General features: G+C 41.3%; 1 protein-coding gene across 2 annotated transcripts in view; it reads left to right on the top strand.

The window, feature by feature from the left end:
• Positions 1–18,492, top strand: part of LOC145347601 (zinc finger protein 644-like) — a 128,026-nt gene that overhangs the window by 59,472 nt on the left and 50,062 nt on the right. Inside the window, exon 2 of one of the 2 annotated variants that reach the window (XM_080195198.1) lies at positions 415–525. The gene's annotated coding sequence lies outside the window, so the exon portion shown is untranslated. Of the gene's footprint in view, positions 1–414; positions 531–18,492 lie in introns of both variants that reach the window. The other variant, XM_080195197.1, reaches the window with a different exon arrangement.

Here is an 18,492-nt window from a genome sequence, read left to right as displayed (position 1 = left end):
TGGTACTTTAAGTACTTGAGTACGACAATGCTTTTGGGATTATTATTGTTATTATTATTATTATTATTATTCCAGTGCAGTCAGTATGCAAACAAATGTCTGCAGCATTACACACTGGATTTCTGCATAATATAGCAACAAACCGTTCAAAACATCAAACAAGAACCTTGTTTCTAAGAGAGCTAATATTAATTTTAAATTCTGAAGCTGATGTATCATTTTCTGACTTTAAGGCATGATTAAGAATTTTATGTATTCCTTGTTAAAGCAAAGTTCTATTAGTAATGTGAATCGGGTGGCAGAAGAAATGTTCCCAAAGCTGATGGTTCATGTGAAAATAGAAGTTTTACTATGGAAAAAAGTTGTTACTCAAAGGTGAATTTAGTTGAAATGCTGTAAGATTTATCATTTTAGTTGCAGATAAATTCATCGGAATCAGGAAAAAGACAGCTGTGTGCATCTAGAGATTGTACACGATCGCAAGAGACTGGGAGACGGAAATAGCAAGGGAAAACGAATTTAAAAGTAAAGTAAGAAATATAACACTTTTTTATTAAGTTTTCATCTTTTATTTTCAGTATGCCTGTATTTTTGACATTGAGCATTTGTGAGAAGCTTGCTTAACATTTATTTACCATGGTGTTTCATGTTTCTATTTGTGTTTAACTCATGTTTATTTTTGTGAAAATTGTTTCCAGAGTTGAATGTTATTAATCAATTTGTATTATAATATTCAAGTGGAATACTTATCTGATACTCTTATGATACCTTAAGAGGATTTAATTGTTACATTGGGCTGAATTTTTTGGCTGCAGAATATTTTTGGCTGATGGGACTATTTATTTACTGATACATAACCTGGCTGTCAGAGCAGCGTGCTTCTGGGTCATTTTTCTGGAAAGTGATCAATTAGTAAGCTGGCACAGGGTTTGCCATTCAATTACAGATGGCGGGAGGCTGCTGAGGTGAAAGCTTCAAAGGACGGCAGAACAAAATGGCTGTGTGTAAAGGCTGAAGGAGCTGGCAACCATCTCTACAGTGGGTGCTGCTCTTACAATGTCAAGCCCCAACCTGCAGATGTCCTTTGGGTTTGCCATTTGCTCCATTAAACAGTCAGATTGCAGCTTATTTTCATGCTGTTCCAATCTCCCACTTTACAACTGCCTCCTTTATGTGTAGCCAAAGTTCTGGTGCAGCTTGGGGTCTTCATGTGACCCTTTTAAATTTGCTGTTAATTGCCCATTTAGCTGACTTCCTGGCACTTTTGGGCAGCTTGCTGCTAATGCACCAAAGCTGCCTCTGGGAAAAATGGATGTTGACAGGAACAAATTTGGAAATTGGCATGATGCACTTTTCCCCAATTTTGCTTGCCCCCTGCATTTAATTCTATCTCCAAATTTTCCAATTATAACTACACACTTGAAGCATTTAAAGCAGTTGAAAGGAATAAATTTGCAGGGTCATGGGGACTGAGCAAGGTGTGGGACTGACTGGATAGCACCATGGCAGCCTGCATGGACTAGATGGGTTGAATGATTACCTCCTGTAACATAAATGATACTATATATGACAACATAGATACAGGCTATTCAGGCCCGCTGCTTGATCCTTACCCCACCCATTTAACCCGTTCAGTATGTTTTATTATTTTCCCTTGATAGACATCTGAGCCTGAATTACTCCTGGTAATAAGTCCTACATTGTACCCTTTGGGTAACAATGGTTCTCCTGAATTCCTGGCTGGAATTATTGGGGCGGCCTCATCTGCAGCTGGGATTCTCTAATCCTGCTGCAGCAAATGGGGATTTGCCTGAGCATCCAATTCTCTATTCTTGCTGTTAGCAGTGGCAGGGTGTGAACGGCTGGAGAATTGATGGTGTCTGGTCTTTTTAATGCCTAACAAGTGGAAACAAATCTCCATGTCCACCCCTTTTCATTGTTTTAATTAACAGAATAACATTGTACTTGTATATTTTGAATGCAGTAACATTTTTAAATGTTTGTTAGAGATCGTCATTCTTAATATTGGTATGTATTGATGAGAGCAAAAAATGTACAGGGTTATGAAGATATTTTCTGGTGCCTTAATGTCTTACTGTGTATTTGTGATTCCATATAATCTCTACAGTGCAGGAGGTGACCATTCAGCCTATCGAGTCTGCGTCAGTCCCTTTCCCCATAACTCCACACGGTTATTATGATAAATCCATCCAACTTGTTCATCTTGTGGCTCTGAGGGGCAATTTAGCATGGCCAATCCACCTAACTTGCACATCTTTGGTTCACATTCACTTGAACTTACTTTTGAGGTTCGGTGCTTTAGTTGCCTGTGGCATCTTTATATATTGTCTACAAACATAGTAAACTGAGATGGGGAGTGTTGGAGACAATAAGACGACCCAGATAATTTAGCAAAGACAAGTAACTGGCAAATGTAGTTTGAGGACAAGAAAACTCTGAAAGTTTATATGTTTAGGAAAATTGAACGAAAGTAGGCAAGAGATAAATCTACATAAGCTGCTGCCTGAGTCACGATTGAGAATCGCATGCAGGTATCACTGCTGTTTGTAAGAATTTGCAGTTTGGCTGCTGTGCTTCCTACAAGAGTGACTGTACTTCAAAAAGTACTTAATTTGCTATAAAGCACTTTGGGACATCCTAATGTCATGAAAAGTACTATGTAAATACATGTGCTGAGGATGGTGATGGTTGCTAAATGATGCATTTTAAAAGGTGATATTTTGTAAATATGTCCTGTGAATTGTGCACTGGTTGATTTGTGTGTTCGTGTAAGACCAAGGCTGAGTTTATTGTGCTGCAACACCAGGGGGACCACTTCCTGCACATGCGCAAATGTAGTGTCAGCCTGAGACTTTAAAGTGGGAGATGGTTTCAAGTGAAGTTGTGCTTTCTGTGAATTTTTTTTGCAAGTTGGTGCCTTATAACTGCCGCGTTCACAATTATGTTGAACCTTATTTTCCAGCTTTATTTTCGAGTTTTATTTATGGTGAAGATATTTATTTAGGGGAAAGCTTGTAGATTATTAAGTAAAGCAATCCTATATTTTAAATAACTTGTTCTAGTAGTGAATGCAAGATGCCTGAGAATAATATTTTCCCAGAAATCTGTTAAATATTAAGAGATATTAAAAAGAACTAAGAGGAAAATCACCACACAGTAGTTGGGCTGGTGATTCAGAACCCCACTGTTTACCAACTGAACTAGCCATGCTGTGTAGGATCTCTCTCCCCAAAGCCTTTACAACTTGAATGACAGTTCAGTAACCATGAGGAGCCAGGTAAGTGTGTCTTGGTCCTCAATACGGCTACTGATATAACGGCAGGTGTGAATATTTTGGCTTTCGTCTTATTGGCATACTGATTTAATTTCGTACAAATTCAACAATAAAGTATTTTGTTGTATTTCAGAACCATCAAGCATAATTAATTTTTGAATCAGCTTGCTGACTCCCATGGGATTCTTTGTTTGGATTGTTTGCTACTTTGTTGGCTTCCTGGTAGAATTTTGTTTTTCCATGTCCCTCTGTTGCATTTGACCTGATGAATTGATAGTAATAATCATTGTTGAGATCCCACATAAATTATGAATTATTTGGAGAAAGAGCCAAATAAATTTCAGAAATATGAGTAAAAGAAGGCTGTACTAAGAATGTACTTTAAAGTTGAAGAGGGACTTATAGCCTTAGATACTATGAGCTCAATAATGTGTAGAAGTTCCACTGGCTATTCTGGGTGGATAAAAGCACTGCTCAGAGCAATTCTTTTCTCCAAGAATGGAAAATTGCACCAATTGCTTCACTGAAATGTTCTATGGTATTTAAATGTACCAATGATTCATTTTTGGTTGGATAATTTTTAGGTCAATCCAATTATATGAAACTTTTGAGCCACTTTTTCTGTTCTGCTCCTTTGCTGCTGATTTTAGTGTCTTTAAAAAGTACCTTTTTTTTATCGAATCCTACAGTGCAGAAGGAGACCGTTCAGCCCATCGAGTCTGCACTGACCACAATCCTATCCAGGCCCTATCCCCACAACCCCCACAGTTACCCTTCTAATCTGATGCTAAGGGGCAATTTAGCATGGCCAATCAACCTAACCCACACACTTTTGGACTGTGGGAAGAAACTGGAGCACCTGGAAGATACCCACATAGACACGGGGAAAACGTGCAAACTCCATACACAGGCACCCGAGGCCAGAATTGAACCCGGGTCCCTGGCGCTGAGGCATCAGTGCTAGCCGCCGTGCCGCCAGAAAATATTATAAAGAACAAATTGAGAAAACTAGTAATGGTAAAAAGCAAACCAAAGTAAATGGCATGGTGAAAAGGAAAAGATGTTGATCTTTCGTGAGTAGAGAATTCAGGCAACAAAATACGAGAGTTTTGAAACAGTAATGTGCTTTTTTGGATGAAATAGCTATGTGTCCTTCGGTATTTATCTAAATTTGCTGAGATTTTGTGAAGGTTGAGTTGTTGTTTTCTATGTCAATCATCACGCAAATCAGCCTCCCATCTATTGATTCTGTCTACACTTCCTGCTGCCTCGGCAAAGCAGCCAGCATAATTAAAGACCCCACGCACCACAAACGTTCTGTCTTCCACCTTCTGTTGGGAAAATGATACAAAAGCTTGAGGTCATGTACCAACCGATTCAACAACAGCTTCTTCCCTGCTGCTGTCAGACTTTTGAATGAACTTATCTTGCATTAAGTTGATCTTGCTCTACACCCTAGCAATGACTCTAAAGCTACATTCTGCACTCTCTCGTTTCCTTGTCTATAAATGGTATGCTTTGTTTAGAGTGCAAGAAACAATACTTTTCACTGAATGTTAATACACGTGACAATAAATCAAAATCAAATATGTTGAAGTCGTAGAAGGTTTGGACTCATGGTTGTTTTGGTGGCTTATTGGTAAATTGGTCAATCAGATTGTCTTTTGCAATCTTTAAATACATATTCCTAAAGTTTGTGTTATTACAAATTAAAATTTATCTTTAGGCAATCCAATCTGCAATTCATTTTAAATTATTTTCTGATTTGTGGAAATACACTTGTTTAAAAAAAATAGCCTCCAGAGGCCAAATCATACTTGCCTTGGATCAGGATAGCTTTTGAAAATGAATCAAAAATCTCAAAACAGGTCTAAAGTTTATTTATTAGTGTCGCAAGTAGGCTTACATTTTCACTGTAATGAAGTTACTGTGAAAATCCCCTAGTCGCCACATTCTGACACCTGTTCGGGCACATTAAGGGAGAACTTAGCATTGCCAGTGCACCAAATCACATCTTTCGGACTGTGAGAGGAAACTAGAGCACCCAGAGGAAACCCATCCAGACATGGGGAAAAAGTGCAGACAGTCTCTGAAGCCAGGAATCAAACCCGGTCCCTGGTGCTAAGAGGCAGCAGTACTAACTACTGTGGCACCATACTGCCCCTTTGTTTTCTTACAAGAAAGATCAGGCTGCAGGCAGATCATTTAAAGTGTGAGTTGAAGTTTTTGGAGTGAAATCATTTAATGTTACTTCAAGAGCCCTTATTAACCTTTTTGAATATTCTTGAATATTAAAAGTTTTAAAAATTAATATTACCCTTGTTCAAATTATTCTGATTGCACTAATTTTAGAGAAGAATACTGAATAGAACTTAAATGCAATCGTTTTTTCTACTAGCAAATTAGTGAACATTCAGTTTGCTTTAGAGAAGGAGACTGAGTAGTTAATCTACTAACTTTTGTGCAAGTTAATAAGTGGTTTTGACAAATTCAGTTCATTTTCCCTGTAAATCTCCATGTAATATTGAACAACTCTTGTTCATTTGTTTTGTGTGTGTGGACTTTAATGCTTGAAATGTAACTTACAAAACACACACTTGATGTAATATTTCTACATTTAGTAGATCTCCTTTGCTCAGACAACATCCAATTATAAAATCTCGTACTTGATTTTATAAATATCACGTTGCTTTTTATGTCTTGGTCTTCCTCCTGTTTTGTCCTGCCTCCTCTGTGTCTTTTGATTTTCTGCTTCTTATTTCTCATTCTTGCTAAGGAAGGGCAGTTGGCAAGTAGAGAGTTAGGGTAAGGGTCAAAGCTGTTGAGAGTTGCAAGCTGCATTTCCAGTGGCTGGTGTGGGATGCTTATTGGATGTTGATAGGAACCATGCATAGTCATGTAGTTAGCTAGCTAGTAAATGGTAGGGACCTAGCTAATGTTGTGGAAGGACTTTTGAGTGGTTTGTGCATGCAGAATAGAACAGACAAGCAGACTTTGGATTGGGGAAATGACCTGGGCAAAATGGCAGTTGACCACATACACCTCTGTCCAATTGAGTCAGTCAAAAACACTTTTTGTACTCTACAAAATGAGGCAACACTGAAGTATTGTTATAGGCTTTCCCATGTGCTTGGGTTCAACGTTTTTGTCCAAATCTGATGGTTGGTTGTTGCAGATTCTGCTGTCTGCAGGTAAGATGGGGGAAAATTTCCCAGGGAACTGTTTCCTTCCAGGGTTTATTTAATGTCTATCTGACTGTGTATTTGAAGAAAACCTAGTGAAGAAATTTTGAAAAGATTTCCTACTAAGAGAAAAAGAGACTGTGCAAGAGAGATGGGGCAGGAACAGAGGCAGATGGGCATGTAATTAATTTCCAGCTGCTGGGCAGTATGTGGACTTCCTGCAACTATTAAGCCAAGAGCCATGGAGGCTGGTTTGGGGGAAAAGTGGTTGCTCTCTCCACTTGCCTGGCTGAGTGCTGCCCCAGCAACACTCACGAACCTTGATACCATTCTGAATGAAGCAACCCAGTTAGCTGACATCCCATCCATTTCCTGAAGCGTTCACTTTCTCCGTTAACAGTGCACAAAGACACAGTTCACTGCGGCACCTTGCTGAAGCTCCTTTCTGTAGCACCTTCACAACTTGTGTACTCTGCTACATAGAAGAAGACCAGCAGACAACAGGGAACACCACAATTGGAAAGTTCCTCCTCTAAGTTGCACACCACCCTGAATTGGAACTGTATTGTTGCTCCTTCGCTGTTGTTGGTTCAAAATCCTGATAATCCCTCCCTAATGATATTGAGCGTAACTACACTAGATGGATTGCAATGGCTCAAGAAAATGGCTCATAATCACTTTGTCCAAGGACAATCGGGGATGGACAATAAATGTGGACTTTAGCAGCTGTGTTCACAACTCAAATTAATTTTTATAAAGTTACTTGGAACACAGAACAGAACAAAATTGGCTATGTTTGCTCCTTGGGTTTCTACCCAGTGAAACCTGTGTTTGAGGAAGCCTACTTTCATTTAGCACTGGATCACAAACACATTTAAAAACTGATTACCATTTTCACTCCTCGTTGTCCTCAAAAGTACTACTAGCTAGAATGAGTAACGTATAGATTTGGACAGTGACCTCTGGATGGGAATTGAGCAATCTTAAAAGTCTTAAGTTAAATCTAAACACACCAGTATGTTATGGAGGTTGAATGACGACTTGTGAAAAAACAGTAAGTGCTAAGCAAAACTGCCAATATTGTCAGCATATTTACTGGAGGATATGCATTTTTTTTGTATTTGCATATTTTTTTAAAAGAGCTGAAACCAATTTGAATAACATTGTAAATGTCAGCTAATTAACTTGCATCAAAAGAATTATGTGTTCTAATGGCCACTAATTAAAAGACATCTTCCATGAGAGTCCATTCCTGTAATTATTTACTCTTGCATTAATTCTAATCATTATGATTGTGCAGCAAAATTGTAAAGCCTGATTTTTATCAAATATTTATGGGACAATGTTACTGCATTTGTGGAGAGGGAAATGCGTAGCGTATAATTTTAATGCTATGAATACACTAGAGGGGAGGATGAATTGGGCATTACTGCTTCTGTAAGTACCACTTCAACTTTGCTTATGATAATGGTTGAGCAGGCTTTCTTCCACCCTGATTACATGCTACCAGTGCATTGCTAGCATTTTGCATTTATTATTTTATGTTTTTGGTATTTTTTCATTTATCTGTTATGCTTTTAAAGCAACTTGGTTTTGCAAAAATAAAACAGTGCCAATTATGATGGACCTAATGTCCTAATTGTGTGCTATAATATTCTGTGCTTCCGTCCCTTGCACTAAGCTGGGCTATTGGCAAAAAATGCTGTAGGCCTTGTATGTTCTTTCATTGATCATAACCATTATGACGAGAAAATCCAGAGAGAAAGGTGTCTGTTAGATGGAAATGATTTGCCTTCTGATGGTCAACTAAAAAGCAAATTTCTTCTGCACATATGATAGATCATATTGTAATTGTATCTTCTGTATAATTAAACAACAGGAGCAGCATTGTATTAGAATACACGTGGCTATGAGTGTTGCTTTTTGATTCCTGAAAAAGTAGGTATTGTTTGCCCTACTCTTTGGGAAACAGCAGTCTTAATGTCCTTCAAAACCTGCATGCATTTGGTAATAGGATTTGTATCTCCGTGGGGCAATTTGAAGAACAAATCCTGGATGCAAAACAATTTAGACTAAAACAGAACAGCTAAAAAAGTTGGTCATTTTACTTGTCCATTCTCCCAACCAAAGGAAGAACCTGGTAAGGACAAAGAAATATGAAAGGAATTTGTCATGACGAAACAACAGCTACAAAAAAATTTATTTGCCTGCCTTAAAGTAACCAGATTATTCTGCACATCAAGACTAAGATCCCTTGCTATTTTATTTGTAGAAACAGTAGATTTCCTGCCTTCTGAGGCCTCATTTGTTTTTTGAACAGAAGCAAGCTCTGTGTTGAGGTATTAAATATGGAATAAGAAATAAGAGCTTGTCAAAGTCACGAACACAGATGATGCACAGCATATTCTAATATGGGCTCTCTCACCTAATCTTTTGAGGAAAGCCTCCCCAAATGTATTCTTGATCACCGAGTAATAATATGCATAAGTCCAAAATTTTGATCAGCTGTTCCACGCTGGCGTGCTTCCCTTTAAAAATGTTTCCCATCTTCCCTGAATAAGTCAGGGATAGTGGTCCTCTTGCAGTATTTGACCATATTATAACCAGCCCAAAAATGTGATATTTATTCATTTTGAAGAAGTTAATCCTTCGCTGCAGCTACTTTTACTGTAGATCAGTTCCATGTAACTGTACTTTGTAAAGAAAAATAGCTTATTTTAATCGCCCTTGCCCTGATGCATTTTTAAACCTGTCTTCTCGTGCATACACAAGTCAAATGTCCCGCTTATATTTATATTAACGATATCTTTCAACTTGCAGGAAATCTAGATTGTGTCTCCACTTAATTGTTTCTTCAAATAAACCAATATCAATTTTTTGAATTTTGTATCAAAATTTTACAAGTTATCAATCACAGAATCTTCTCCCATGAAGATAGGGAACCCAGAGTTGAAAGTGTTATGTGGACCTAACCGTGCACTTTATAACATTAAGATAACCATTTTAATTTGTCGTTCAACTCTAATCTAGTATTTGGTATTGATTTATTTTGCAACATGTTTAAGTTTATGATCAATAATCACAGACAACCTTTGCTAGTGACCACCTTAGTTATCATGCACATGCAGTAACATTCTAATGAATTAAAGCAGGTTGGTTAAGAAATAATACATGAATTTGAATGTAGGTTCAATGTAACAATCTAATGAATATTACATTGAACCTTCATTCAAATTCATGTATTATTTCTTAACCAACCTGCTTTAATTGCTTCTAATGCTATTTACATTGATCAACTAGTTGCAAAGTTTTGCACCACTGGCAAATTTCATAGCGGATGCAGGAATTTCTATTCTTTCTATTTAAGATGGAAGTGAGCAATGTAGGATCTGTCATAGTCTTCTGGAACTCTATCTCACGTTAATGTTCACCTCATGCGTCCTGTTGCTAAACCAGCTTTTAGTTTTGTTATGATGATGTAATTTTGTGCTGCTAACTTTTTGGAAAATCATGTCAAAATGCCAAAAGTAATAGAAATAATAGTGAATGTCCTAAACCAAAACGTCTTTTGGTAACCAAATTATGTTTATTTGTCCATTCAACAGAAAATACTGGAAAATCTCAGCAGATCTGGCAACATCTGTGGGGAGAGAGTAGAGTCAATGTGATATGTTGAGCCAACTTGATATGTTGGTTCTATTCTACCCCCAGAGATGCTGTCAGATTTGCTGAAATTTTTCAGCATTTTCTGTTGTTTTAAATTCCAGTATTTTGCTTTTATTTTCCCATTCTTCTTTCGTGCAGTTCTGCAAACTAAGTGAATTGATATTTTGTGTTTTATTAGTATTTAATCATACGCAAGCCGTAGCCAACAAAATGTGAAAGGAAGTGACATCAATTTTCTCAATTTTTAGAAGTACCTTTTGAGTAAATTCACTGGAATGAAAATACACCATGCAAAAAAAATCAGATATTAGTATTTTTTTGCTTAATTTCATCACAGTGAGGCATAATTTTAGATTGACCCTGGACATGCCCCAAAAATCTCTAATCATTCAATGTAGTGAAATTTCCGTTTAAACTTCTCATAAAATCTTGTTGCTGGGTTTCTCTGTATTATGAGCACTTTCAGCCACATTTAGTAAAAAAAATTGAACAGAACTATTATCTCACTACCTACAGATCAACAATAATAACAAAACACTAACCCTCTGTCAAATTATAGAATAACAAGTTGAATTTCTATAGTGGCTTTAATGAATTAAAACACCCAGCGCACTTCATAGGAGCGTTTACAAAGTTTGAAACAGAGGAGTCTTTGGCTGTCATTTGAACTGTCCTATTAGGTTACATAAGAACATAAGAACATAAGAACATAAGAAATAGGAGCAGGAGTAGGCCATCTAGCCCTTCGAGCCTGCCCCGCCATTCAATAAGATCATGGCTGATCTGTTGTGGCTCAGTTCCACTTTCCCGCCCTCTCCCCATAACCCTTAATCCCCTCTCTTATCAAGAACCCATCAACCCGCTTCTTAAAAATATTTAGCGAGGCAGCCTCCACCACTTCAACGGGCAGAGAATTCCAGAGATTCACCACCCTTTGAGTGAAGAAGTTCCTCCTCAACTCCGTTCTAAACCGCCTCCCCTTTATCTTGAGGCTGTGCCCCCTAGTCCTACTGTCTTTTTTGAGCGGGAAGAGTCTCTCCACCTCTATCCTATCCATCCCATTCATCATCTTATACGTCTCAATGAGATCTCCCCTCATTCTTCTAAACTCTAACGAGTACAAGCCTAGTTTATTCAGCCTCTCCTCATAGCTCAATCCCCTCAACTCCGGTATCAGCCTAGTAAACCTCCTCTGCACTCCCTCCAGGGCCAAAATATCCTTGCGCAGGTGCGGCGCCCAAAACTGCACACAGTACTCCAGCTGCGGCCTCACCAATGCCCTATACAGCTGCAGCAAGACCTCCCTACTTTTATATTCAATCCCCCTCGCTATGAAGGCCAGCATCCCATTCGCCTTCCTGACCACCTGCTGCACCTGCAAGCTGGGTTTTTGCGACTCATGCACAAGGACCCCGAGGTCCCTCTGCACCGTCGCCTGCTGCAGTTTTTCGCCACGTAAGTAATAGTCCTTCCTACCATTCTTCCTACCAAAGTGGACCACCTCACACTTGCCAACATTAAATTCCATTTGCCATTTCCTGGCCCATTCGCCCAGCCTATCTAGATCCTTCTGCAGACTCTCCACACCCTCCGCACAATTTGCCTTTCCCCCAATCTTGGTGTCATCAGCAAATTTCGACACCCTACACTCGGTTCCCTCCTCCAGATCATCTATATAAATGGTAAATAGCTGAGGCCCCAGCACCGACCCCTGGGGCACCCCACTAGTCACCAACCGCCAATCCGAATAGCACCCATTGACCCCCACTCTCTGCCTCCTATTTGACAACCAATCCTCTATCCACGCTAACACCCTACCCCCAACTCCATGTCCCCTGACCTTCTGCAATAACCTCTTGTGAGGTACCTTGTCAAACGCCTTCTGAAAATCCAGAAAGACCACATCCACCGGCTCTCCTCTATCCACTGCCCTAGACACATCCTCATAGAACTCCAGTAAATTTGTCAGACACGACTTCCCTTTAATGAAACCGTGTTGCGTCCGCCCTATCAAGCAATTCCTTCAAGATGCCTCGCAATTTCCTCCTTAATGACGGATTCTAACATTTTACCTACCACAGACGTTAAACTAACCGGCCTATAATTCCCCGCCTTTTGCCTGGCACCCTTCTTAAACAACAGCATAACATTAGCCATTTTCCAATCTTCCGGCACTTCCCCGGAATCCAGCGACGTCTGGAAAATAACCACCAAGGCATCCACTATCACCTCCGCCATTTCTTTCAGAACCCTCGGATGCATTCCATCCGGTCCTGGGGACTTGTCCACAATCAGCCCCTCCAGTCTGTCGAGCACCACCTCTCTAGTAACAGTAATGTCATTAAGACCCTCCATTCCTACCACCTTTCCATCGCTAACACCCGGCAAATTATTCACGTCCTCCTCCGTGAAGACAGAAACAAAAAAGTTATTCAAGACCTTAGCCATATCCCCATCCCCTACCACTAGGTCCCCTTTCTCATCCTCTAAAGGACCAACGTTCACCCTAGCCAGCCTCTTCCTTTTTATATATTTATAAAAACTCTTGCTATCCTTTTTTATATTAAGTGCTAGCCCAGCCTCATAGCTTCTCCTACCCTCCTTTATCAACTTCTTTGTCAATCTTTGTTGACATTTAAACCTTTCCCAATCCTCTTCTCGCCCACTGCTCTTAGCTACTCTAAATTCCTCCGCTTTTAATTTAACACTTTCCTTCACCTCCTTCATTATCCACGGCTTATTACCTCTCTTCCTACTGTCCTTTTTAACCATCGGAATAAATTTCTGCTGAGCACCAAGAAAGATCTCCTTAAAGATCCTCCACTGCTCCTCAGCAGACCTACCTTCCAACGCACTCCCCCAGTCCACATTCGCCAATTCTTCTCTCATCCTACCATACTCCCCTCTATTCAAACAAAGGACGCGTGTCCGGGAACCCACTTTGTCCTCCTCCATCTGCACCAGAAACTCCACCATACAATGATCACTGTCTCCAAGAGGATCCTTCACCACAAGGTCCCTAATTCTACCCGCCTCATTACATAGCACCAGATCCAAGATAGCTCGCTCCCTCGTCGGCTCCAACACACAGTTCAAGGAAATTATCCCGGCAGCATTCCAAGAACTCCTCCTCGAGCCCACCTCGTCCAACATGGGTCGACCAATCAATATGCAGATTGAAATCTCCCATAACTACTGCCGTCCCATTCCTGCACGCCGCACTTATTTGCGTGTTAACAGCCCGCCCCACCTCCAGATCATAGTGTGAAGAATCTCTGCAAATGTTAAATTCACTTAATTGCAAATTTCCTGTTCCATCTCCTCATCTGCTGCTGAAATTGTCAGTCATGAGAGTTTGGAATAAAGAGCAATACAGTACAGGAAACAGGCCCTTCGGCCCTCCAAGAATGTTAAGTTTTTATTTATTTGTGTGACAAGTAGGCTTACATTAACATTGCAGTGAAGGTACTGTGCAAATCCCCTAATCGCCACACTCCGGCACCTATTCGGCTACACTGTGGGAGAATCAAACATAGGCAATGCACCTAACCAGCAAGTATTTTGGACTATGGGAGGAAACTGGAGTACCCGGAGGAAACTCATGCAGACACAGGAGAAGGTGCAGATTTCACACAGACAGTGATCCAAGTTGAGAATCGAACCTGGATCCCTGGCGTTGTGAGGCAGCTGTGCTAACCTATCAAAGTAACAGTATTCTCTTGGCGGGCTTCTTATGTTGTACACTTGATATGTTTGAATTCGTGCAAAATTGTTCTCATTTCCTGTCCCATATGCAGCGACACCTGGACAACATTCAGGCTTAAGTTGATAAGTGGCGAGTACCATTTGTGCCAAACAAGTGCCAGGCAACCATCTCTAACATGACAATAAATGATGTTGCCAATGCTGAATCCCCCACTCTCAACTTTTGGAATTATCATTCACCAGAAGCTGAACTGGACTAACTATATAAACACTGGCTAAAAGAGCAGGTCAGAGGCTGAGAATCCTGCAGAGAGTAATACAGTTTTTGAATCCCCAAAGTCTCTCCTCCATCTTCAAGGCACAAGTAACTAGGGATATTGAGGACCTGGTCAGGAGGAAGAGAGAGGCGTACATTAGATCTAGGCATTTGAGGACAGAGATAGCGTTAGAAGAATACAGAGAATGTAGGAGAGAACTTAAAAGGGGCATCAGAAAGACAAAAAGGGGCCATGAAATGGCTTTGGCGGGTAGGATTAAAGAAAATCCTAAGGCATTTTACTCCTATGTTAGAAATAAAAGGATGGTTAGAGGGAAGATTGGTCCTCTCAGGGACAGAGGAGGGGAACTATGCTTGGAGCCTGGGGGAATGGGGGAGATCCTGAATGAGTACTTTGCGTCGGTATTCACGCAGGAGAGGGGCCTGATGTCTGGTGCTGTGCTTGAGGAGTTTGAGGATCCGTTGAGGGAAATAGTCATCACGAGGGAAGAGGTGTTGGGACTTTTAGACAGTATAAAGACGGATAAATCTCCGGGGCCTGATGGCATCTATCCCAGGCTGTTAAGGGAGGTGAGGGATGAAATTGCTGGGCCTCTGACGCAAATCTTTGTCTCTTCTTTGGACACAGGTGAGGTCCCAGAGGATTGGCGCATTGCAAATGTAGTACCGTTGTTTAAGAAGGGTCAGAGGGATAACCCAGGGAATTATAGGCCGGTGAGCTTGACTTCAGTTATAGGCAAGCTAATGGAGAGGATCCTCAAGGATAGGATGTATGAACATCTGGAGCGCTGCAATCTGATCAGGGATACGCAGCATGGCTTCGTTACAGGGAGGTCGTGCCTTACGAATCTAGTGGAATTTTTTGAAGAGGTGACAAAAACGGTTGACGAAGGACAAGCCGTTGATGTTGTCTATATGGATTTCAGTAAGGTGTTTGACAAGGTCCCTCATGGTAGGCTGATAGAAAAGGTGAAGGCTCATGGGATACAAGGCCAGGTATGTAGATGGGTGGAGAACTGGCTTGGGAGGAGGAGACAGCGAGTAGTAGTGGAAGGCTCCTTTTCCAATTGGAGGCCGGTCACCAGTGGTGTGCCGCAGGGCTCGGTACTTGGACCTCTTCTATTTGTGGTATATATTAATGACTTGGAAGAGGGGGTAGGTGGTGTGATCAGCAAATTTGCTGATGACACCAAGATGGTTGGATTGGCGGGTACTGAGGAGCAGTGCCTGGCAATGCAACAGGACATAGACAGGCTGGTAGATTGGACAGATAGATGGCAAATGGAATTTAATCCGGAGAAATGCGAGGTGATGCACTTTGGCCGGAATAATGTGGAGGGGAGTTATACGATAAAAGGTAGAACTATCCGGAGTATAGATACGCAGAGAGACCTGGGGGTGCAAGTGCACAAGTCCCTGAAGGTGTCGGTACAGGTGCAGAATGTGATGAGGAAAGCGTATGGTATGTTAGCCTTCATAGGAAGAGGTATAGAATATAAGAGTAGGAGTCTGATGTTGCAGTTGTATAGAACGTTGGTTAGGCCTCACTTGGAGTACTGCGTCCAGTTCTGGTCGCCGTACTACCGGAAGGATGTAGAGATCCTGGAGAGAGTGCAGAGGAGATTTACCAGGATGTTGCCTGGTATGGAAGGGCTGTCTTACGAGGAAAGATTGAATGAACTTGGGCTGTTTTCCCTTGAGAGACGTCGGCTGAGGGGGGATCTAATAGAGGTTTATAAGATTATGAAGGGGATAGATAGAGTAAATGGTGGTAAGCTTTTTCCGCTATTAGAAATGGATAGAACGAGGGGTCACGGGCTTAGGGTGAGGGGGGCTAGGTATAAGACAAATATTAGAGGGCAGTTTTTCACGCAAAGGGTAGTGGGGGTGTGGAATGCACTGCCGAGTAAGGTGGTGGAAGCAGGCACGCTAGGGTTGTTTAAGAGTCACTTAGACAGCCATATGAGCGGGCTACATATAGGGGGATATAGTAGGCCTTACTGAACATTGTAGGCTTGGGAATACGTTTTGCCTCAGGAATGTTAGTCTTTGCCTGTTTAATAATGAATTTTTTTGTCTCCACAGGCATTTAAGTCCAGCAAGGGGCATGCAGGCGGCAGGTTGTAGTGGGCTGCTCTTGGATGTTGCTTCGGGAGTTGCCTATTGCTTCATGTCGTTAGTGTGCTTAAACTGGACCATCTCGAGGGCAACATGACAGCTCAGAGACTATCTCTGTTGCTGTGCGGACACATGGATTTGGGCCTGTGTCTGTGGGAGTTTGCACGTTCTCCCCGTGGTTGCGTGGGTTTCCTCCGGGTGCTCCGGTTTCCTCCCACATCCCCCAAAGATGTGCTTTTAGGCTGATTGATTGGGTACTAAAATTGTCCCTAAATTGGACCTCCCTGATCCTCGCACGTTAGGCGTAGACTAAAATCATGAATAGGTCACTGAGATAGTAGGACGGCGGCGCGGGCTCGTTGGGCCGAAGGGCCTGTTTCCCGTGCTGTGTTGTTCTTTTTTTTTGTTCAAGTCAGGAGTGTGATTGAATACTCTCCACTTTGCTGGATGCGTGCAGCTCCAACAACACTTAACCTTGGTACCATCCAGGAGAAAGCAACTTGCCTGAATAGCACCCTACCCACCACCTTTTAACATCCACTCTCTTCACCAACATAGTGGCAGCAACTCACCAAGTTTCCTTTGAAAACACCTTCCAAATCTATGACATTTACCGCCTGAAAGGACAAGACAACAGATTTATGGAAACAACTTACTTGCAAGTTTCCCTCCAAACCACACACCATCCTGACTTGGGACAATATCACTGTTCCTTTGATGGCGCGAGGTCAAAGTCTTGGAACTCACTCCCTAACAGCACTGTGGCTCTTACTACACCCAATGAGCTGCAATGGTTCAAGAAGGCGCTGCACCACCACCATCTTTTCAAGGGCAATTAAGGCTGGGCAACAAATGCTGGCCTAACCAGCAACAACCACATCCCATGTAAGAATTAAAGAAAAAAACAAATCCTAACTTGTACTAAGCCCCATGCACCCAACCCTTGTAGTTGTTGGCCTTCATTGGTCCTGGTCTTGCAAAACCTCTGTAACACTCTCTTTTCCAAATTCCCCATGGCATTACCCCATCCTGTCTCCATAACCTCTTTCAGCTCTACAACGTTTTATTCCTCCAGTTTCCACCTCCTAGTGCATCCCTAGTTGTTACTGTTTCACCGTTGGCAGCCATATTTTTCAGACTAAAGGATAGTTAAACAGTGGTATTCTCCAGGGTTCAGCCCTGGCTGTATCTTTTCACATATGTATGACTTGGATATTGCAATATAAGTGTAAAGTTTAAAAATGTGCTAATCATACCAACTGGGAGGTAGGACACACAATGAAGATGATACCAATAGACTGCACAAGAAAGTAGGCTGGAAGAATGGGCAGGCAAGGGGCAGATTACGTTTGATTGTGGAGAAGTGTAAGCTAATGTATTTTGGCAAAAGGGATAGGGAAATGCAATATATAAATAATGGTACTGTTCTGAAGAGTATGACGGAGCAAAAGGACTTGGGATGCAAGTCTGTAGATCTTTGAAGGTGGCAGGGCATTTTGATTGTGTAGTTAGAAAAGCACATGGAATCTTGAGCTTCATAAATAGAGCTATTGAGTGCAAAAGCAAGGAAGTTATGCTGAGCCTTTATGAAGCTCTGGTTAGGCCACAACTAAGACATTGTGTCCAGTTCAGGAAGGATGTGAGGTCCATGAAAAGTTGCAGAGGAGATTTATTAGAATGGTTCCAGGGGTAGCTACAAGTTTAGTTTGTAGAGCTGAGGTTGTATCCCTTAAATCAAAGGAAATTTAAGGTAATTTGATGAAGCTGTATAAGATTATGACACCTAGATAAGCTAGGCAAAGAAAGCCTATTTCCATTTATGATGGTACAGAAACTAGGGGACAGAGATTTAAAGTTTTGGACAAGAAATGCAGAGGATTTACGAACATTTGGAGAGGTTTGACATGATCAGGAATAGTCAGCATGGATTTGTCAAGGGCAGGTCGTGCCTTACAAGCCTAGTTGAGTTCTTCGATAATGTGACTGAACACATTGACGAAGGAAGTGCCGTGGACGTAGTGTACATGGACTTCAGCAAGGCGTTTGATAAGGTCCCCCATGCAAGACTTCTTGAGAAGGTGAGAGGGCATGGGATCCAAGGGCCTTTGGCCTTGTGGATCCAGAACTGGCTTGCCTGCAGAAGGCAGAGAGTGGTTGTGGATGGGGCTTTTTCTGAATGGAGGTCAGTCACCAGCGGAGTGCCTCAAGGATCTGTTCTGGGACCCTTGTTGTTTGTCATTTTCATAAAT

Source organism: Carcharhinus amblyrhynchos, chromosome 9 (genome assembly GCF_965287045.1).
Source record: "Carcharhinus amblyrhynchos chromosome 9, sCarAmb.v2.hapA, whole genome shotgun sequence".
NCBI classification, from domain to species: domain Eukaryota; kingdom Metazoa; phylum Chordata; class Chondrichthyes; order Carcharhiniformes; family Carcharhinidae; genus Carcharhinus; species Carcharhinus amblyrhynchos.
The sequence above is the reverse complement of the archived record's forward strand: the minus strand, read 5'-3'. Positions and strand labels throughout refer to the sequence as shown.